General features: G+C 42.3%; 1 long non-coding RNA gene across 1 annotated transcript; it reads right to left on the reverse strand.

Moving 5' to 3' along the window:
- Nucleotides 1-9612: 9612 nt before the first annotated feature.
- LOC148193564 (uncharacterized) lies at nt 9613-13390 on the reverse strand. The gene is made up of 2 exons (XR_015782367.1): nt 11691-13390; nt 9613-10961 (listed from the first exon to the last, which is right to left on the reverse strand). It is a non-coding gene; the product is annotated as an uncharacterized LOC148193564 (long non-coding RNA).
- Nucleotides 13391-23923: the final 10533 nt, after the last annotated feature.

A 23923-nucleotide genomic window follows, 5' to 3' on the forward strand; every position in this document is an offset into this window, starting at 1 on the left:
CATGAAACACTGGATGCAAGTTTGCTAACTGAGGTGGCATGGCTATTTCATAAGCTACCGGCCCTATACGTCGTAGGATCTGATAGGGGCCAAGATATTTAGGAGACAACTTCCTAGCCCGGATTGCTCTCCCTACACCGATAGTTGGAGTCACTCGGAGAAACACATGGTCACCAACTGCAAATTCTAACGGCTTGCGCCTCCGATCAGCATAGGACTTCTGCCTATTCTGAGATGCTCGCATCCTCTCTTGTATAAGTTTCACCTTCTCTGTAGTCTGCTGAACTATCTCTGGTCCCGTCAAAACTGCTTCTCCATCCTGAAACCAACAAAGAGGTGCTCTGCAACGCCTTCCATATAACGCTTCAAACGGTGCCATGCCGATACTTGCCTGATAGCTGTTGTTGTAAGTGAACTCAACTAGCGGCAATATCTCATCCCATACCCCTAGGTGATCCAAAATGCAAGTCCTCAACAAATCTTCAAGCGATTGGATCGTCCGTTCAGACTGTCCATCTGTTTGGGGATGATAAGCCGAGCTCATCTGTAGCCTGCTTCCCATCTCACTCTGAAGGGTTTGCCAAAACCTGGATGTGAACCTTGGGTCTCTGTCTGATACAATACTTGAAGGCACCCCATGCAACCTTACTATCTCCTTAACATACAATTGTGCCAACTTTGCCATAGACATTCTCAAATCAATTGCTAAGAAGTGAGCACTCTTGGTCAATCGGTCCACTATTACCCATATTGCATCATGTCTTCGGACAGTGCGTGGCAAATGGGTAACAAAATCCATAGCGATGCCATCCCATTTCCACTCTGGGATTTCTAATGGTTGCAACAAACCTCCCGGTCTCTGATGCTCTATCTTAGCCTTTTGACATGTTAAACAAGAGGCAACAAACTGAGCTACATCTCTCTTCATACCGGACCACCAAAAAGACTCCTTGAGGTCTTGATACATTTTAGTCATGCCAGGATGCATGCTAAAACGGCTTTTATGACCCTCCTCAAGGATTAACCTCTTCATTTCTGAATTACTAGGGATACAGACCCTACCTTTGAACCTTAAGATACCATCAACCCCCAAGGAAAAATCTTTTCCTTGATCAGTTCCAATCAAACTAGAGGACGTTTGGAGCTCAACATCCTTCGACTGCTCTTCCTTAATATGCTTCAACAAGTCATTGGACACTACCAAATTATTGCATCTGATGCTGTCAGCTTCAAAATCTACCTGCAACCTCAAATCTCTGAAGCTTTCTACCAACTCTAACTCTCTGACCATTAAGGCTGAAATATGCACTGACTTCCTGCTCAATGCATCTGCCACCACATTAGCTTTCCCAGGGTGATAAAGGAGATCAAAGTCAAAATCTTTAAGAAACTCCATCCATCGCCTTTGTCTCATATTAAGCTCCTTCTGATCAAAGAGGTATTTCAGGCTCTTATGATCACTAAACACCTGAAATTGCGCACCATACAGGTAGTGTCTCCAAATCTTCAAGGCAAACACCACAGTTGCTAACTCTAAGTCATGAGTGGGATAATTCTTCTCATGAACCTTGAGTTGTCTTGATGCATATGCCACTACCTTCTTCTCCTGCATTAGAACACACCCTAATCCCTGATGAGAGGCATCACAAAAAACCTCAAAAGGTTTACCCGTGTCAGGGATAACCAAAACTGGTGTACTAGTCAACCTTTTCTTTAGCTCTTGGAAGCTAGTCTCACAACGATCTGTCCATACAAAAGGTTGGTCCTTCCTAGTCAGTTGTGTCAACGGCGCCACAATCCGGGAGAAATTCTCAATAAAACGGCGATAGTAGCCCGCTAAACCCACAAAGCTCCTGACTTCTGTAACAGTCTTAGGTCTCTCCCACTGAAGTACTGCTTGCACCTTAGCGGGATCAACAGCAATTCCTCCAGCTGAAATCACATGTCCAAGAAAAGGAACCTCTTCCATCCAAAACTCACACTTGGACAGCTTGGCATACAATCTTCTTTCTCTCAGCACTTCAAGCACTGCCCTAAGGTGATCTTCATGTTCTTCCCGAGTTTTAGAATAGACAAGTATGTCATCTATAAACACCACCACAAACTTGTCCAAGAATGGTCTGAAAATTCGATTCATATAGTCCATGAATATGGCTGGAGCATTAGTCACACCAAAAGGCATAACCACATACTCATAGTGTCCATACCTGGACCTGAATGCCGTCTTCTGCACATCATCGGCTTTCACTAAAATTTGATGGTAACCCGACCTCAAATCAATCTTGGAGAATACCGTAGCTCCGTGCAATTGATCCATCAGATCATCGATCCTTGGCAATGGATACTTGTTCTTGATCGTCAACTTATTCAGCTGTCGATAGTCAACGCACAACCTTGAGCTACCATCCTTCTTCTTTACTAGCAACACTGGCGCACCCCAAGGTGAAGCACTCGGTCGGATAAACTGTTTCTCTAACAGTTCTTCAATCTGCTTCTTCAACTCAGCTAGCTCAGCTGGAGCCATCCGATAAGGGGCTATAGACACTGGTCCTGCTCCTGAGACCAGATCAATAGAGAACTCCACTTCTCGCGGAGGAGGTAAACCAGGAACTTCTTCAGGGAAAACATCCATGAATTCCTTCACAACCAGAAGGTCTACACTCTGTTTCCCAAGCGATAAAGAGTTTAAATTAGAAGTCCCGTCCATATGAAACATGATTAGGAAGCAGCTGGCACCCTCGAATATATCCTGCCTCAATACACCGAGCGATAATGACAAGTCTTCATCTTCTTTGGGAAATATTAACTTCTTACCACCGCAATCTAAAAGAATACGATTGGCTGCTAACCAATCCATTCCCAAAATTACCTCTAGCTCCTGCAGAGGTAAGCAAATAAGGTTCACTCTGAACCTTCGCCCTTCTACCTCAATAGGACATCTAGAGCACACATTAGATGTCTTGACTAACCCAACTGCTGGTGTAGACACCACCAGGTCACACGGAAGCTCTCTGACAACTAAACCAAGCCTCTCCACACAATCCTTAGACACAAAAGAATGTGTCGCCCCCGAATCAAACAACGTCATACACGAAGCTCCAAATAACAAACAACTGCTGACAATTAAATTACCTACACTGGTTGCTTCAGTCCTAGTCAACGCATAGACTCTCCCGGTTGCCTGAGGTCTGTGCCCACCCCTCTGAATAGATCTGCTAGCCTGGCGTGGCTGTGGTCCCGCCCTCCTAGTAGTAGGACAGTCTTTGGCATAGTGTCCCTCTTGCCTGCAGATATTACACCTCCTATACCCTTCTAACTGAGGGCAAGACATCTGGAGGTGTGGTCCACCACACTTGAAGCATCTTACGGAACTGGCAAAACTGGATTGCCCCGATGACTGAGAGGAAGAACCCCTGAACCCGGAGTAAGAGGGTCTAGAGAAAGGGGTCTTTCTAGAACTGGAGCCTCCCCGGGATATCATAGGTCCACCAACCCTAAGTGGCTGGTTCTGTTGTCTCTGAGGTCCCTCTGGTTCTCCCTTAGTCTTTTCCATATCACGGGCCATCTCTACCAAAGCGGAGAATTCTCTAATGCATAATCCTTTTACTAGTAACTTTATATCCTTCCTCAAGCCATTCTCAAACTTGCGACACTGCCATTCTTCATCTATTGACATGGTGTAAAAGCGAAGCAGGTGTTTAAAACGATCTGCATACTCCGATACCGATCTGATGCCCTGAGTCAACTCAAGAAACTCTACCTCCTTAGCAAACCTGACACTATTTGGGAAGTATTCGGTGTAGAATTTAGTTTTGAACAACTCCCAAGTGATAGGAGTCCCGTTCCTCTCCAAGATCGCCTTCACACTATTCCACCAATGTCCAGCTTCTCCTGTCAGCAAGTACTGGGTGTAGGCCAGCTTCTTCTCATCCGAACACCCTTTGGCTTCATAAATTTGCTCCATATCTTGGAACCAATGATCGGCCTCATCCGGACTGCACTTGCCAGTAAACCTGTCGGGATGATGTTGGAGAAAACTCTCCAAGCTCCACTCCTGAACTGGAATGGTAGAAACACCGGGAGTAGGTCTTCCATTAACCATCATTTCCCTGAGGAACTTCTGAGTGTCTTCAGCTGACACTCTTGCAGCTTCTAGGTTTTGAAGAGCGATGGTGTTTTGTTGCACCAAAGCAGCATTCTGAAGTTGCATAGTCTCAAGTACAGCCTCCAATCTTACGGTGTTCTCAGAAGGCTCAGGCTGAGAAGGAGGAGGTGGTGGTGGTCTAGGTGCCATCTTTCTGCTTATACAGAGAAAACACCATTAGTCCAACCCAAGGAAACAAGGACAATCATCTAACACAAGGCTAAGAGTACACAGCACAAGCAGGGCACACACATACCCTACAGGATCCTCTAAGGACAGAAACTGCTCTGATACCATTAATGTAGCGTCCCAATTATATACATCATTCATATATAATAAAGACGTCATCATGCATAATATAGGAAAGCAGTCAAGAGTAATTTAAGGATTACAGTCATCCTCATAATAGTGCGGAATTGACAACAAGAGTATTAGAATTTCTCCATGAAAATCACGGAGAATTTAAAACTTAAAACGCACACGAGTTCTTCCAAACATTAAGAATTTCGAAATAATACTAGCTAATCTAAGCTGCAGCACTTCCGTCTCCATCAAGGGCTGCTTCCAAAGTATCCTCTCCGTCATCTGCTCCCATCCAAGTGGATGATCATCGCCAAAGAAACATACCCAAACAGCACATAACACAAACAATGCAAGGGTGAGCTAGATATAAAAAGCATGTTATACATACAGCACAGTTAATTCATGCAATCATTCATAGATTCATATAAAATAACAATTAAAGCATACTCATTGATCCATATTTCACACACTCCCATGACATGTAAACATTCATCCAAACATGGTAAACTGACATCACAAGACTTGTTACTTTATATCCCGACTCGTCCGGACTAGAATGATTACCGAGCTATGGCGGGTCTTGCACTCGTGGTGGCTTTATGAAATTTGGGCACTCCCGCCCTGGCACTCCCGCCTTATGAAACTTAGGCACTACCGCCTGGTGGAACTTTTGGGCACTCCCACCCGGCCACAATCACGAGGTTAATCCGTTATCACTCACCTTGGATCATATGGAAGCATCCAAGACTAGGACCTCCTGCTACTCCTCACCACATGTTCAATCCTCTCTACATGAGAAGAAAGACCATTGGAGATTCAGGATGACCCCCAAAACTGAGCTACCATGTAATCATTCTATACAACCCCAAAACACCACCATGTATCCTCTCCTTGAGGATCATGGAATTACGTTCATGAATCATACTGTTACTTTAAACCTTAACCCAAGTCATGAATAACCAGATACCTCCATAATATCACATTAAATCCAACGTATTTCATACATTCACATAAATCCCATCACAATATATCTTTTCCAAACATTTTGCACATAATTCAATTCAAGAGAAATGAACTTAAAACCCATCACCATTTGCTGACCATTGGATGGGCGAACACTATTCACCGAGCGTTATAAACCGAACGCACTGTGCCAATTGAACGAACGCTCCGAGTATTAACACAACTAGGACGAACACTAAAACCGAACGCTGAATCACTAGGCCGAACGCTAAAACCGAACGTCATATTGGATTCAACACTATTGGCCGAACGCTGATTGGGTGGTGAATGGTCAACGTCTCAAACCCTATCTAGGGGGAGAGGTGCAACAATTTTCCACAATGATGTTGTTGGTTGATCCTTGAAAGTCTGGGTCAGGCTCATGACGTTAAACAAGTGCTTACTGGGAGTCAACCCAGTATTTTGTAAGTATTTTTTGTTTTTAGATTAGGGATTGATGTACTCTATTGAACACCTGGTTTGTTGTGATGGTTTGCTCTTAACTGTGATTGTGTGATAAGTAATGCTGAATGATGCTTGTGATTAAATTGATGTTGAGATGATGTGCACATTAAAATGCTTATACAGGTGATTCACAAGCTTTGTGAACAAATGCAGGATATCATGATTGTGATTGTGAAATTAAGCAGGATGTGTATGTCAAATGTGAATGAGCTTATATGTGAGGTTTTGAGCTCCAGAGTTGTTATTGTTGAATGCTATTACTTTGAAAGCATGAATGATTTTGCCCAGGTTTTCTATGATTGAATCAATTGCTTGTTTTGCATCATATGATCAAGGCCGTTTGTTGGAAACCTTTTTATTGGCCAAATTCGTAAAATTAGCCCACTAAAAGAGAACACTTTGTGTTCTAACCTTTGAACCCTTAGCCTTGAGCATACAATGAAAACCCTTGATTGAAAATCTTTACCTTGAGTTAAGTAGAAGATCTTGTGTGATATTGTTAAATGTTCAAGTTTGGGGTTGTTGGGAAAACATGAAAAAGGAAAAGCATTGAGCTAAGAGCTAAAAAGTAAGAATATGCAAAGAAAAAGAAAAGAAAAGAAAAAGAAGCAAAGCTCAATGCAAAGGCAAAAGAAAGTTGGGAATGAATAAGATGATTGTGTTGTTATGATTCTCTTAACTCAAGGATTTTGTGATCCAGAAAAACCAATTTTCTTGTTAGCCCAGCCACATTATAAGCCATTGAAAAGTCCTTGTGATGATGCATGCTTGTGAATGTTTTTGATTGTGGTAAAATGAAAGGCAAAGTTGATTCATGTGACATTGTGATAGTAGAGTGAATGAGTGATTACCTCTTATACACTTGTGTGTGAGTGAAACACTTTACCTAGTGAGGAAATATTCCATAAGCACATGAACATCCATGCTTAATTAATTGATCATTCATGAAAAATAGCATTTGTTGGAATTTAAATGACTTTGTGAACACTAAAGCATGTGCACATCTTGATTTAACTCTTGGTCATAAGTTTGATTGAAGTTGCTACTTATCTTGAAAAGAGGAATTTTGAATGAAGTGAGCCATCATATGAATTGGTAGAAGATTGAGTTACATCTTGTTTGCTTGAGGACAAGCAAAGTTCTAAGTTTGGGGTTGTGATAACAGTTGAAAAACTGTTATTTTCATGCTTAAAATTGATACTAAAAGCAACCTTTATACTTAGAAACTAGCTTGAAATCATGCTTTTCTTCATATTTTCATAAATAAGAGAGCTGGACAGGTTTATGCTTGATTTCAGTGTTTTTGTGCAGGTTTTAAGGTGAATTTGGACAAATTTACCGTTGAGCGGTGATGGACAAATTTATGATCACAAAAATATGATGTCACAAACTTGTTTTTCAATCGGCAAGTGTGACCGAATCGTTCAAGTAATAAACTTGGTAAGACCAAGTATCGTTCTTCCCAAAGGACTCACGGCCTAGTTTAGTTGTGTGGTTGTTTGATTAGCTAAGACTTAAAGACGAAATATTTGGATTTTATATGCAAAAGACGAAAATTAAATATGTATGCATGAAGTTTTGATCAATGGCAAAAAGCAAAGGATAAACACTTTCAATGAAATATATGTATGAATATGTTGTTGGGGGTGAATTTCATCTTATCCACTCTCATATATTTTAGGAATTCAACATTCAAATCATCATTGTTAATGCCACTCTCTAAAGTACCTTTCAAGAAGGCTTCTCCCTAATCACGAGTTCATACAATTCCTAGCATTCCTAATGATCAGTTCATAAGTGCAGGAGCTTAACGACAACCAATATAATATTGGGAGAAATTCCCCGGATCTAGACTTCCCCGTACGCGCCCGTATCGACAAAACCAATAATCATGCATCGAATGAGTTAAACAATGCAAGCATTAAGCAAAGAGGAAAAACCCTAACTAATGATGAAAGAAAGCATAGATCTTAAATAAAAGATGTAAAAACAAATTCCATATATGAGAGCTTCAAAAGATTACATTGATTCCCCAACAAACATACAGATTTTAGTTCACCATATTCATGGTGAACCTAGATGAATAACAATGAAAGAATGAAAGATAAAACCCTAGAAAGGTGAAGAGGAAGCCTGAGCATCCAAGATCCTCCTTCAAAGGGGTGGAAGAGAGAGTGTTTGCTTCGTTCCAGCCAAAGATACCTAACCCTAGGAAACCCTAAAGCTTATATATTATTCGTAAATTACAGAAAATTAGGTCCAAGCCCATAAAAGTGCCGCTCAGCGGTAAGTGCGTGTCACGTTTCTTCCCCTCAGCGGCCATTTTGCCCCTCAGCGGTCCTCCCGTGAACTCCTGAATGCCGCTCAGCGGTAAACTGCCGCTGAGCGGTGACTTCGGCTTCTCCTTTTGCACTTTTTGATGTCTTTTTTGATTCCATATCTCTCCTTCTTCACTTCTTTCACCAAATTCACCTTAAAACCTGCACAAAAACACTGAAATCAAGCATAAACCTGTCCAGCTCTCTTATTTATGAAAATATGAAGAAAAGCATGATTTCAAGCTAGTTTCTAAGTATAAAGGTTGCTTTTAGTATCAATTTTAAGCATGAAAATAACAGTTTTTCAACTGTTATCACAACCCCAAACTTAGAACTTTGCTTGTCCTCAAGCAAACAAGATGTAACTCAATCTTCTACCAATTCATATGATGGCTCACTTCATTCAAAATTCCTCTTTTCAAGATAAGTAGCAACTTCAATCAAACTTATGACCAAGAGTTAAATCAAGATGTGCACATGCTTTAGTGTTCACAAAGTCATTTAAATTCCAACAAATGCTATTTTTCATGAATGATCAATTAATTAAGCATGGATGTTCATGTGCTTATGGAATATTTCCTCACTAGGTAAAGTGTTTCACTCACACACAAGTGTATAAGAGGTAATCACTCATTCACTCTACTATCACAATGTCACATGAATCAACTTTGCCTTTCATTTTACCACAATCAAAAACATTCACAAGCATGCATCATCACAAGGACTTTTCAATGGCTTATAATGTGGCTGGGCTAACAAGAAAATTGGTTTTTCTGGATCACAAAATCCTTGAGTTAAGAGAATCATAACAACACAATCATCTTATTCATTCCCAACTTTCTTTTGCCTTTGCATTGAGCTTTGCTTCTTTTTCTTTTCTTTTCTTTTTCTTTGCATATTCTTACTTTTTAGCTCTTAGCTCAATGCTTTTCCTTTTTCATGTTTTCCCAACAACCCCAAACTTGAACATTTAACAATATCACACAAGATCTTCTACTTAACTCAAGGTAAAGATTTTCAATCAAGGGTTTTCATTGTATGCTCAAGGCTAAGGGTTCAAAGGTTAGAACACAAAGTGTTCTCTTTTAGTGGGCTAATTTTACGAATTTGGCCAATAAAAAGGTTTCCAACAAACGGCCTTGATCATATGATGCAAAACAAGCAATTGATTCAATCATAGAAAACCTGGGCAAAATCATTCATGCTTTCAAAGTAATAACATTCAACAATAACAACTCTGGAGCTCAAAACCTCACATATAAGCTCATTCACATTTGACATACACATCCTGCTTAATTTCACAATCACAATCATGATATCCTGCATTTGTTCACAAAGCTTGTGAATCACCTGTATAAGCATTTTAATGTGCACATCATCTCAACATCAATTTAATCACAAGCATCATTCAGCATTACTTATCACACAATCACAGTTAAGAGCAAACCATCACAACAAACCAGGTGTTCAATAGAGTACATCAATCCCTAATCTAAAAACAAAAAATACTTACAAAATACTGGGTTGACTCCCAGTAAGCACTTGTTTAACGTCATGAGCCTGACCCAGACTTTCAAGGATCAACCAACAACATCATTGTGGAAAATTGTTGCACCTCTCCCCCTAGATAGGGTTTGAGACGTTGACCATTCACCACCCAACTTCTCTGTGGATCATCAGCAGCTGGATTAAATATTTCAATTGCTCCATGCAGATGCACTTCTTTTATCACATATGGTCCTGACCATTTTGACTTTAGCTTCCCAGGAAATATCTTCAATCTTGAATTAAACAATAATACCTGTTGTCCTGGATTGAAAACTCTATTCACCAACTTCATGTCATGATAAAATTTAATCTTGTCTTTGTACGCCTTTGATGAATCATATGCATGTAATCGCATTTCTTCAAGTTCCAAAATCTGCCTTCTGCGTGTGCATTGAGTTTCATAAGGATCAAAATTCAAAAATTTTAAAGCCCTAATGCTTTATGCTCCAATTCTACTGGCAAATGGCATGCTTTCCCATAGACTAATTGAAACGGTGACAATCCCATAGACGTCTTCATTGCTGTCCTATAAGCCCAAAGAGCATCATCCAATTTGAGAGACCAATCCTTTCTTGATGAAGTCACTGTTTTTTCCAGGATCCTTTTTATTTCCCTGTTAGACACCTCAGCTTGTCCATTGGTTTGTGGATGATAAGGTGCAGCTACCTTATGTTTTACTCCATAGTGTTTGAGTACTTTCTCTAGCTGATAATTGCAAAAATGAGAGCCTCCATCACTGATCAACACTCTTGGAGTGCCAAAGCGTGAGAATATCTGCCTCTTCAGGAATTTAATTACCGTGCTAGCATCATTTTTAGGACAAGCTAATGCTTCCACCCATTTACTCACATAATCCACTGCTACCAGAATATATTCATTGTTGAAAGATGGAGGGAACGGTCCAACAAAATCAATTCCCCAACAATCAAAAATCTCAACCTCTAAAATACCCTGTAAAGGCATCTCATGACGTTTAGTGATTGTCCCTGCTCTTTGACATTTATCACAATTTCTAGCATGATTATGGGCATCTTTAAATAAAGTTGGCCAATAAAACCCAGATTGAAGGACTTTTGCTGCTGTTCTTTCTCCATTAAAATGTCCTCCATAAGGTGAATCATGACAATGCCAGAGAATTCCTTCTGCTTCTTCATTTGTAACACATCTCCTTAGAAGATTATCTGCTCCAATTTTGAACAAATAAGGATCATCCCAAACAAACTGCTTGGCATCTGATGAGAGGGTCGCACCTCTCACAAAAGTTGTGCATAAAAGAATGCAGTATAGTACTAGGAAGTGACTCCTAGGTCGTCTCTCAAGGACCAATTGTGGTTCAGTCTCAGGTCAACACGTAGTGGGGGATTTTGAAAGTGTTTTTGTGATTCAAAATGAACTAAATTAAAAATGAAACTTAAATACAACCGAATATAATTGACAACATTAAAGTGAGTATTAAAATTAAATAAAGAAAAAAAAATAAAAAAGATAAAAACCTAGCGGCATTTAAATATACCCACATTCCAGCTAAAGCAATTGAAGCAGTGAAATAAATTGTTAAAGAAAAGGACATCCATAAACCATCAATTGCAAAGCATTAATTCACGTGCAGCAAGAATGAAAATTCAATGCACGTTTTCATGAACCAATTGAATGTGAACTTTTAGCTTAACATTAAATGCATTTCATCACGAAAATCAATGAATTAAAATACGTAAGCAATAAAGTGATTTAAATAAACATGCTGCTTCTTGAATGCATATATAAAATATAATTTATACTTATTGAATTCAAACGTGAAAGTGAAGAAGATGAGAATGAAATGAGCTAGCTGCTTCAACCTAAATCCACTTTAATATATAAGATATGAAAATAAAATTTGACTCAAGCGTGAAAGAGTAAAAACCGAACACCTCTTCCTTGCTGCACATCACGGACCACACTCCGTTTCTTCATTCAATCTCGGACACCGTGAACACCACTTCTTTCTTTTTCCAAAATTAAAATTAAAACCCAAGAGCTACTGGAAGAGAAAGAAAATGAGAGCCTCCAGCAAGCCGTGACTACCTTCCAGCTTCCAAACAGTGTTCCGTAACAGCATGCTACTCCTACCAAAAGTGAATGAATCCTCTAGCCGTAACCCTCCATGTGCTGCAATTTTCCAGCCTCCGTGACTCAGTGTTCTTCTTTTTAAACTAAAAAAAATCCTCCAACTTAGGTGGCGGCTGGACCATCCTCTATCCAGCCCTAGGCAGAGACACACCTCAGCTGTGTGCTTCCATGAAATGAAAGATGAAAAACCCCCAAAATTCCACGTGCAGCAGCCCTAATGAACCAGCCCTCTTTGATGAATGCTCCCCAATTAATTCTTGCTACACCCCCTTCAAAGACGTCGCAGCCCTCCTTTCTTTAGAGCCTAATAATGAATCCTCCAATGCTTCCAACCGTGTGATCGTCCAAGCTTTGCTGCTGTCCACGTGAAGAAAATGATTCTTCTTTGGACACCCCCTGTGCCTCCCATTCTCCGCGTGAAAACCCTCCAATTCAAAATCTCTCCAAGCTTGCTGGATAGGAGTTGCTGGACCGTGATGCTTGTTGGACGTGGACCTGCAACCAAGCTGTTGGATGCCATTGTTGAAGTTGGAGCGTAACGTGCAGCCGTGGGCTTCACTTCCACTTGTGCACCTCCCGGATGTGTTCCTCATTCACGTTTCTACTGCTTCAAGGCTTCTTCCCGTGAAGCCCTTGCTGGATACACCCCCTATGCTTCCATTCTCAGCGTGAAGGTCTTCTCCTGCCTCTGCTGCTGGACAATGCTGGACACACCCCTGTTGGACCATTGTTGAAGCTGGAGCGTGAAGAATGGATGAGCTGCTTGTGGGCCTCGTTGATGTGTACACCCAAAATTCAATCCGTGCACCTCTCTTGCCGGACCGCTTCTGGACTTCAATTTGCTGGATGGGCCCGCTGCTGCCAGCCTTGCTTTGCTGCACGTTGCCAATTCTTCCCAACGCTGGATGAATCAGCCCATCACGCCACTTCCAAGCTGCTGGATGCACCGCAATGTGTGCGTGCTTCTCCAATTGAAAGCTGGATGTGCACCCTTGCTGCTTCCCATTCTCCGCATGAAGCTGTTGTGATGGACCGAGAAAATGAGCGTGGACGTGTGCTGGACTTCCTTCTTCATGCACCACCCCCTTTTGATGGAACATTCTCATGGGCCACCGCATGCTCTCTTTCTTTCCAAGCCACCTGGACAATCCTTTCACTTCAATGTTGGACACTCATTGTGGATGTAACCCTTCCAGCTCTCCAAGTCCAAAACAAAATCAGCTACTCTCTTTCTTCAAGAATAAATTACCGCATGCACCTCCAAAAACTAAATCCACACCTCCTCAATCATTTTAACTTAAATTATAATTGATGTGGCATTTTCTTTTCACCTCCAAATGTCCCAAATATTATCCAATAATTTCCCTACAATTAATAATGCAAATAATTAGTCTCAGATAATTCAAATTAATTAAAATAAGAATTTTTGATCAAATTAAGCACAATTAAGAAAAATGGGAAAATACTGGACATTTAAGCACAATTTCCTGATTAAATTCGGTACAATAAGCTAAGTGAAATTGAGAAAATATTGACTCATCAGCATCATGCAGAAATTTCTTTCTTTGTTGCCAAGTTAAGTCTTCTGGCATGACTGTTGCAACTTTGAAATTCGCCATATCAGCAAACCAGGGCCTCTGCTGAATATACATGAGTGATTCATCTGAAAAAGATTCCCAGATTTCAGATTCCTTGCTAGTGACTTCATTGTTGACTAACCGTGACAAATGATCAGCAATTAAGTTCTCACTTCCTTTCTTGTCACGGATTTCTACATCAAATTCTTGCAATAGTAGTACCCACCTAATCAAACGTGACTTAGAATCTGGTTTTGTCAACAAATATTTGATAGATGCATGATCTGTATAAACAATCACCTTAGACCCAATAAGATAAGGTCTAAATTTCTCTAGAGCATACACAATGGCAAGAAATTCTTTCTCTGTGGTAGCATAATTCAATTGAGCATTGTTCAGAACCTTGCTAGCATAATAAATTGGATGAAACTTTTGTTCTTTCCGCTGGCCAAGGACAACTCCTATTGCATAATCACTTGCATCACACATTAATTCAAAATTTTGATTCCAATCCGGCGCTACAATTACTGGAGTTGACACTAACTTCTTCTTCAATATGTCAAAAGCTTTCAGACAGTCTTCATCCATCATAAAAGGAACATCCTTCATCAAAAGATTACTCAATGGTTTAGCAATTTTTGAGAAATCTTTAATGAATCTTCTATAGAATCCAGCATGACCAAGAAAACTTCTAATCCCCTTTACATTTGTTGGTGGAGGTAGTTTCTCAATGACTTCTACTTTAGCTTTGTCTACCTCAATTCCTTTAGCAGAGATTTTATGCCCCAATACAATTCCTTCAGTTACCATGAAATGACATTTCTCCCAATTAAGAACAAGATTTGTCTGAACACATCTTTTGAGGACAGTGTTCAAATTAGCCAAACATCTTTGGAAAGAATTTCCAAAAACTGAGAAATCATCCATGAATACCTCAATGCATTTTTCTAAGAGATCTGCAAAAATTGCCTGCATACACCTCTGAAACGTAGCTGGAGCATTACATAATCCAAAAGGCATCTTTCTATATGCAAAGATACCAAAAGGACAAGTAAAAGCCGTCTTCTCCTGGTCTTTTGGATCTACCACAATTTGGTTGTATCCAGAATATCCATCTAGAAAACAATAGAAAGCCTGCCCTGATAACCTTTCTAACATCTGATCCATGAAAGGAAGAGGAAAATGATCTTTCCTAGTAGCTTTATTCAGCTTCCTGTAATCAATGCACATACGCCAACCAGTGACTGTCCGAGTAGGAATAAGTTCATTCTTATCATTATAAATTACTGTCATCCCACCTTTCTTTGGAACCACCTGTACTGGACTCACCCATTCACTGTTAGAGATTGGATAGATGATACCAGCTTCTAACAGTTTCAACACTTCTTTTCTGACCACCTCCTTCATAACAGGATTTAATCTTCTCTGTGGTTGAGCACTTGGTTTATAATCTTCTTCCATAAAAATTTTGTGCATGCAGTAAGTTGGGCTAATACCTTTAAGATCTGATATTGACCACCCAATTGCTTCTTTGTTAGCTTTCAGAATTTCTATCAATTGCTCTTCTTCTTGTAGAGATAAAGAGTTATTGATGATGACTGACTTTGTTCCATCTTCTTCTAGAAAAACATATTTCAGATGTGACGGTAATCTTTTTAATTCTGGTGTCTATGCTTTGACTGCTTCTTCCTTATCAATTATTTCGAATATTGGATCTTCCTCTGGACTCTTTTTCAATGTTTCTAAGTCCATCAAACATTCATAAATCAATTTCTCTTCTTCTTCATCTAAATCTTCACATGCATTAATGAGAGTTTTTTCCAATGGAGAAATATTTCGCACCATCCTTTCTTGCACCATACAAACTTCATCAAGTTCATCAAATTGAAAACATGCCTTGTCATCATTTGGATATGTCATGGCCTTGGACACGTCAAAAGTGACTTCTTCATCATCAACTCTCAATTTAAGCTTCCCATTCTCTACATCAATCAAAATTCTAGCAGTCTTCATAAAAGGTCTCCCAAGAATAAGAGGAACATCACTATTTCGTTCCATCTCCATCACAATAAAATCCACTGGGAATACAAATTTGTCAACCTTCACTAGAACATCTTCAATCACTCCATATGGATATTTAAGAGACCTGTCTGCCAATTGAAGAGCCATTCTGGTTGGTTTAATTTCCAACCCCTGAATTGTTTTGCACATGGATAGCGGCATTAGATTAATGCTAGCTCGCAAATCAATCAATGCTCTTCCAACTTTCACATCTCCTATGGTGCATGGAATAGTGAAGCTTCCCGGATCTTTAAGTTTAGGAGGTAGTTTCTGTATGATTGCACTACAGTTACCCTATTGATAGTTTCCTTCTCAATGTACTTGTGTTTCTTTGTGAGGAGTTCCTTCAAAAACTTTGCATATGCTGGCATCTGTTGCAATGCTTCAGAGATTGGTATCGTTTTCTGTTACATAGTTTGTGCAAAGCTTCAAAAGGCTTGAAGAAAGGAAAAGGTATTTCAAACGTTTACGTCAACGGTTGTGTGTACATGCTGCAGGTAATTAATAGTATTTGATGTACTTACTTAAATTGTTATTTGAATTAAGTTTGTTACAAGTTAAGATGATTTATTTGTCTTAGGTATGGTTTTTTGAGCTGTTTGTTCCACCAAAAGGTCCTATTGATAAATTTCCACGAATATTGCATTGGATGAATATAAGTGTTGGAGACAAGTTCGTTAAACGGTGTATGGAGACAGGTTTGGTAAGTTGTTTGTTATCGAAAGTTTTGTTATGTTTTCATATATTGACCAAAGTTGTGTAATCTGTAATGTGTTGTTAAATTTCAGGTTGTTGACGATGTTTATGGTGGTCCTTCAACGAAGGATAAGGAGGAAGACAGACCAACACCTAAAAGAAAGGATGCTAAACCAAGAGGAAAGAAGAAACACAAAAGAATTCGCAGAGAAACTTTTATGCGTGCCTTAGAGGAACAAGAATTTCTAATTGAAGAACTTAAAAGGAGGGTTGCAACTTTGGAGGCACAATTGGCTGAAGAGAAGGCAAGAAGGCAAAATAAAGATGACGTTGGACAAAGTGTGCCTCGTACAGAACCATCTGTGAACACTGGTTTTGTATCCCCTACTGGAAATGAACAACCTTTGAAGACGTATGTTAGGGTTGGATCACGAAGGCGTTACAAGGGAAGAGCACTTAGGACTCCATACACCGGGACCGTAGTGCTTAGAATAAAAAATGAGTGATCTGTGTATTTAGTTGATTGAAAATGTTATTTGGAAAGTAATGAAAATTGTAATCATTGTAAATAGATTAAGAAAACAATGTTCAATGTATCCGATTTGGTTCAATGAAATAAAATTTGAGTTTTGGTTTGAATTGGTCTCATATTTTATGTATTCAATACCATTGTTATTATTAGTTGTGGGTTTGTCGATTTCAGAATGTCGTAATTTTTTTTGTCTCCTAAGTTGCAGGCTTGTTTGTAACATGTTGGTGTTTGAGTGGTCATTTTGAGTAACATGTGATGTGATGTGAGTCCAAGGACTGTGGGGTGACCCCTCATGAGTTGGGGGAGCAAGCTGTGCAAGGAATGAGTGAGAGTGCTGAAAAAAGGCTCTGGTAATCGTTTACAGCACCCCCGCAAACGATTACTCGAGAGAAATTGCCAATTTGTACAGAAATTCCAACACAGGTACTCAGTCAGATGAACACAGGTCACCATTGGAAGAAAAAGTGACTATTTGGCACTTCTGCAACTGTCTGAGGCTTGTGCAGGTGTTCTAGTGGTGGGAGAGGGTGGATGGTGATGTGATGTGAGGCCAAGGAGGGTGGGGAGACCCCTCATGAGTTGGAGGAGCAAGCTGTGCAAGGAATGAGTGAGAGTGTTCAAAAAGGGCTCTGGTAATCGTTTACAGCACCCCCGCAAACGATTACCCGGGAGAAATTGCCAATTTGTACAGAAAGTCCAACACAGGTACTCAGTCAGGTGAACACAGGTCACCATTGGGAAAAAAAGTGACTTTTAGGCACTTCTGCACCTGTCTGAGGCTGGTGCAGGTGTTCCAGTGGTGGGAGAGGGTGGCTGGTGATGTGATGTGAGTCCTAGGAGGGTGGGGAGACCCCTCATGAGTTGGAGGAGCAAGCTGTGCAAGGAATGAGTGAGACTGCTGAAAAAAGGGGCTGGTAATCGTTTACAGGACCCCTGTAAACTATTACCCGAGACAAATTGGGAATTTGTACAGAAAGTCCAACACAGGTACTCAGTGAGATGAACACAGGTCACCATTGGAAAAAAAAGTGACTTTAAGGCACTTCTGCAACTGTCTGAGGCTTGTGCAGGTGTTCCAGTGGTGGGAGAGGGTGGATGGTGATGTGATGTGAGGCCAAGGAGGGTGGGGAGACCCCTCATGAGTTGGAGGAGCAAGCTGTGCAAGGAATGAGTGAGACTGCTGAAAAAAGGGGCTGGTAATCGTTTACAGGACCCCTTTAAACGATTACCCGAGACAAATTGGGAACTTGTACATAAAGTCCAACACAGCTACTCAGTCAGATGAACACAGGTCACCATTGGGAAAAAAAGTGACTTTTAGGCACTTCTGCACCTGTCTGAGGCTGGTGCAGGTGTTCCAATGGTGGGAGAGGGTGGCTGGTGATTTGATGTGAGGCCTAGGAGGGTGGGGAGACCCCTCATGAGTTGGAGGAGCAAGCTGTGCAAGGAATGAGTGAGACTGCTGAAAAAAGGGGCTGGTAATCGTTTACAGGACCCCTGTAAACGATTACCCGACACAAATTGGGAATTTGTACAGAAAGTCCAACACAGGAACTCAGTCAGATGAACACAGGTCACCATTGGAAAAAAAAGTGACTTTAAGGCACTTCTGCAACTATCTGAGGCTTGTGCAGGTGTTCCAGTGGTGGGAGAGGGTGGATGGTGATGTGATGTGAGGCCAAGGAGGGTGGGGAGACCCCTCATGAGTTGGAGGAGCAAGCTGTGCAAGGAATGAGTGAGACTGCTGAAAAAAGGGGCTGGTAATCGTTTACAGGAACCCTGTAAACGATTACCCGAGACAAATTGGGAATTTGTACAAAAAGTCCAACACAGGTACTCAGTCAGTTGAGCACAAGTCACCATTGGAAACAAAAGTGACTTTTAGGCACTTCTGCAACTGTCTAAGGCTTGTGCAGGTGTTCCAGTGGTGGGAGAGGGTGGATGGTGATGTGATGTGAGGCCAAGGAGGGTGGGGAGACCCCTCATGAGTTGGAGGAGCAAGCTGTGGAAGGAATGAGTGAGAGTGCTGAAAAAAGGGGCTGGTAATCGTTTACAGGACCCCTGAAACGATTACCCGACACAAATTGGGATTGTACAAAAAGTCCAACACAGGTACTCAGTCAGATGAACACAGGTCACCATTGGACACAAAACTGACTTTTATGCTAATCTGCACCTGTTTGAGGCTTGTGCAGGTGTTCCAGTGTTGGGAGAGGGTGGATGGTAATGTGATGTGAGTCCAAGGACTGTGGGGTGACCCCTCATGAGTTGGGGGAGCAAGCTGTGCAAGGAATGAGTGAGAGTGCTGAAAAAAGGCTCTGGTAATCGTTTACAGCACCCCCGCAAACGATTACCCGAGAGAAATTGCCAATTTGTACAGAAATTCCAACACAGGTACTCAGTCAGATGAACACAGGTCACCATTGGAAGAAAAAGTGACTATTAGGCACTTCTCCAACTGTCTGAGGCTTGTGCAGGTGTTCCAGTGGTGGGAGAGGGTGGATGGTGATGTGATGTGAGGCCAAGGAGGGTGGGGAGACCCCTCATGAGTTGGAGGAGCAAGCTGTGCAAGGAATGAGTGAGAGTGTTCAAAAAGGGCTCTGGTAATCGTTTACAGCACCCCCGTAAAAGATTACCCGGGAGAAATTGCCAATTTGTACAGAAAGTCCAACACAGGTACTCAGTCAGATGAACACAGGTCACCATTGGGAAAAAAAGTGACTTTTAGGCACTTCTGCACCTGTCTGAGGCTGGTGCAGGTGTTCCAGTGGTGGGAGAGGGTGGCTGGTGATGTGATGTGAGTCCTAGGAGGGTGGGGAGACCCCTCATGAGTTGGAGGAGCAAGCTGTGCAAGGAATGAGTGAGACTGCTGAAAAAAGGGGCTGGTAATCGTTTACAGGACCCCTGTAAACTATTACCCGAGACAAATTGGGAATTTGTACAGAAAGTCCAACACAGGTACTCAGTGAGATGAACACAGGTCACCATTGGAAAAAAAAGTGACTTTAAGGCACTTCTGCAACTGTCTGAGGCTTGTGCAGGTGTTCCAGTGGTGGGAGAGGGTGGATGGTGATGTGATGTGAGGCCAAGGAGGGTGGGGAGACCCCTCATGAGTTGGAGGAGCAAGCTGTGCAAGGAATGAGTGAGACTGCTGAAAAAAGGGGCTGGTAATCGTTTACAGGACCCCTTTAAACGATTACCCGAGACAAATTGTGAACTTGTACATAAAGTCCAACACAGCTACTCAGTCAGATGAACACAGGTCACCATTGGGAAAAAAAGTGACTTTTAGGCACTTATGCACCTGTCTGAGGCTGGTGCAGGTGTTCCAATGGTGGGATATGGTGGCTGGTGATGTGATGTGAGGCCTAGGAGGGTGGGGAGACCCCTCATGAGTTGGAGGAGCAAGCTGTGCAAGGAATGAGTGAGACTGCTGAAAAAAGGGGCTGGTAATCGTTTACAGGACCCCTGTAAACGATTACCCGACACAAATTGGGAATTTGTACAGAAAGTCCAACACAGGTACTCAGTCAGATGAACACAGGTCACCATTGGAAAAAAAAGTGACTTTAAGGCACTTCTGCAACTATCTGAGGCTTGTGCAGGTGTTCCAGTGGTGGGAGAGGGTGGATGGTGATGTGATGTGAGGCCAAGGAGGGTGGGGAGACCCCTCATGAGTTGGAGGAGCAAGCTGTGCAAGGAATGAGTGAGACTGCTGAAAAAAGGGGCTGGTAATCGTTTACAGGAACCCTGTAAACGATTACCCGAGACAAATTGGGAATTTGTACAGAAAGTCCAACACAGGTACTCAGTCAGTTGAGCACAAGTCACCATTGGAAACAAAAGTGACTTTTAGGCACTTCTGCAACTGTCTAAGGCTTGTGCAGGTGTTCCAGTGGTGGGAGAGGGTGGATGGTGATGTGATGTGAGGCCAAGGAGGGTGGGGAGACCCCTCATGAGTTGGAGGAGCAAGCTGTGCAAGGAATGAGTGAGAGTGCTGAAAAAAGGGGCTGGTAATCGTTTACAGGACCCCTGAAACGATTACCCGACACAAATTGGGAATTTGTACAAAAAGTCCAACACAGGTACTCAGTCAGATGAACACAGGTCACCATTGGACACAAAACTGACTTTTATGCTAATCTGCACCTGTCTGAGGCTTGTGCAGGTGTTCCAGTGTTGGGAGAGGGTGGATGGTAATGTGATGTGAGTCCAAGGACTGTGGGGTGACCCCTCATGAGTTGGGGGAGCAAGCTGTGCAAGGAATGAGTGAGAGTGCTGAAAAAAGGCTCTGGTAATCGTTTACAGCACCCCCGCAAACGATTACCCGAGAGAAATTGCCAATTTGTACAGAAATTCCAACACAGGTACTCAGTCAGATGAACACAGGTCACCATTGGAAGAAAAAGTGACTATTAGGCACTTCTCCAACTGTCTGAGGCTTGTGCAGGTGTTCCAGTGGTGGGAGAGGGTGGATGGTGATGTGATGTGAGGCCAAGGAGGGTGGGGAGAACCCTCATGAGTTGGAGGAGCAAGCTGTGCAAGGAATGAGTGAGAGTGTTCAAAAAGGGCTCTGGTAATCGTTTACAGCACCCCCGTAAAAGATTACCCGGGAGAAATTGCCAATTTGTACAGAAAGTCCAACACAGGTACTCAGTCAGATGAACACAGGTCACCATTGGGAAAAAAAGTGACTTTTAGGCACTTCTGCACCTGTCTGAGGCTGGTGCAGGTGTTCCAGTGGTGGGAGAGGGTCGCTGGTGATGTGATGTGAGTCCTAGGAGGGTGGGGAGACCCCTCATGAGTTGGAGGAGCAAGCTGTGCAAGGAATGAGTGAGACTGCTGAAAAAAGGGGCTGGTAATCGTTTACAGGACCCCTGTAAACTATTACCCGAGACAAATTGGGAATTTGTACAGAAAGTCCAACACAGGTACTCAGTGAGATGAACACAGGTCACCATTGGAAAAAAAAGTGACTTTAAGGCACTTCTGCAACTGTCTGAGGCTTGTGCAGGTGTTCCAGTGGTGGGAGAGGGTGGATGGTGATGTGATGTGAGGCCAAGGAGGGTGGGGAGACCCCTCATGAGTTGGAGGAGCAAGCTGTGCAAGGAATGAGTGAGACTGCTGAAAAAAGGGGCTGGTAATCGTTTACAGGACCCCTGTAAACGATTACCCGAGACAAATTGGGAACTTGTACATAAAGTCCAACACAGCTACTCAGTCAGATGAACACAGGTCACCATTGGAAAAAAAAGTGACTTTAAGGCACTTCTGCACCTGTCTGAGGCTTGTGCAGGTGTTCCAGTGGTGGGAGAGGGTGGATGGTGATGTGATGTGAGGCCAAGGAGTGTGGGGAGACCCCTCATGAGTTGGAGGAGCAAGGTGTGCAAGGAATGAGTGAGACTGCTGAAAAAAGGCCCTGGTAATCGTTTACAGGACCCCTGTAAACCATTACCCGGTAGGAATTGCCAATTTGTACAGAAAGTCCAACACAGATACTCAGTCAGGTGAACACAGGTCACCATTGGACACAAAACTGACTTTTATGCTAATCTGCACCTGTCTGAGGCTTGTGCAGGTGTTCCAGTGTTGGGAGAGGGTGGATGGTGATGTGATGTGAGGCCAAGGAGGGTGGGGAGACCCCTCATGAGTTGGAGGAGCAAGCTGTGCAAGGAATGAGTGAGACTGCTGAAAAAAGGGGCTGGTAATCGTTTACAGGACCCCTGTAAACGATTACCCGAGACAAATTGGGAATTTGTACAGAAAGTCCGGCACAGGTACTCAGTCAGATGAACACAGGTCACCATTGGAAAAAAAAGTGACTTTAAGGCACTTCTGCAACTGTCTGAGGCTTGTGCAGGTGTTCCAGTGGTGGGAGAGGGTGGATGGTGATGTGATGTGAGGCCAAGGAGTGTGGGGAGACCCCTCATGAGTTGGAGGAGCAAGGTGTGCAAGAAATGAGTGAGACTGCTGAAAAAAGGCTCTGGTAATCGTTTACAGGACCCCTGTAAACCATTACCCGGTAGGAATTGCCAATTTGTACAGAAAGTCCAACACAGATACTCAGTCAGGTGAACACAGGTCACCATTGGACACAAAACTGACTTTTATGCTAATCTGCACCTGTCTGAGGCTTGTGCAGGTGTTCCAGTGTTGGGAGAGGGTGGATGGTGATGTGATGTGAGGCCAAGGAGGGTGGGGAGACCCCTCATGAGTTGGAGGAGCAAGCTGTGCAAGGAATGAGTGAGACTGCTGAAAAAAGGGGCTGGTAATCGTTTACAGGACCCCTGTAAACGATTACCCGAGACAAATTGGGAATTTGTACAGAAAGTCCGGCACAGGTACTCAGTCAGATGAACACAGGTCACCATTGGAAAAAAAAGTGACTTTAAGGCACTTCTGCAACTGTCTGAGGCTTGTGCAGGTGTTCCAGTGGTGGGAGAGGGTGGATGGTGATGTGATGTGAGGCCAAGGAGTGTGGGGAGACCCCTCATGAGTTGGAGGAGCAAGGTGTGCAAGAAATGAGTGAGACTGCTGAAAAAAGGCTCTGGTAATCGTTTACAGGACCCCTGTAAACCATTACCCGGTAGGAATTGCCAATTTGTACAGAAAGTCCAACACAGATACTCAGTCAGGTGAACACAGGTCACCATTGGACACAAAACTGACTTTTATGCTAATCTGCACCTGTCTGAGGCTTGTGCAGGTGTTCCAGTGTTGGGAGAGGGTGGATGGTGATGTGATGTGAGGCCAAGGAGGGTGGGGAGACCCCTCATGAGTTGGAGGAGCAAGCTGTGCAAGGAATGAGTGAGACTGCTAAAAAAAGCCTCTGGTAATCGTTTACAGGACCCCTGTAAACGATTACCCGAGAGAAATTGCCAATTTGTACAGAAAGTCCAACACAGGTACTCAGTCAGGTGAACATAGGTCACCATTGGACAAAAAACTGACTTTTAGTTTTACAGACAACTGCAGTGTTATTAAGTGGTATTGGTTAGTGTTATTGGTTAGTATTAAGTGGTATTGGTTACTGACTTTTACTCACAACTGCCATGGTATTAAGTGTATCGTAAATTGAACATTACATAATAAATGTCGAGAATTGAGGAACCATTTTGAAACTAAACAACTTCATTTTATTAAATACTTGAAATGATCAAAGCAGGAA

The sequence above is a fragment of the Vigna umbellata genome, chromosome 9 (genome assembly GCF_029865625.1).
Source record: "Vigna umbellata cultivar VRB3 chromosome 9, Vumbellata_1.0, whole genome shotgun sequence".
Taxonomy (NCBI): Eukaryota; Viridiplantae; Streptophyta; class Magnoliopsida; order Fabales; family Fabaceae; genus Vigna; species Vigna umbellata.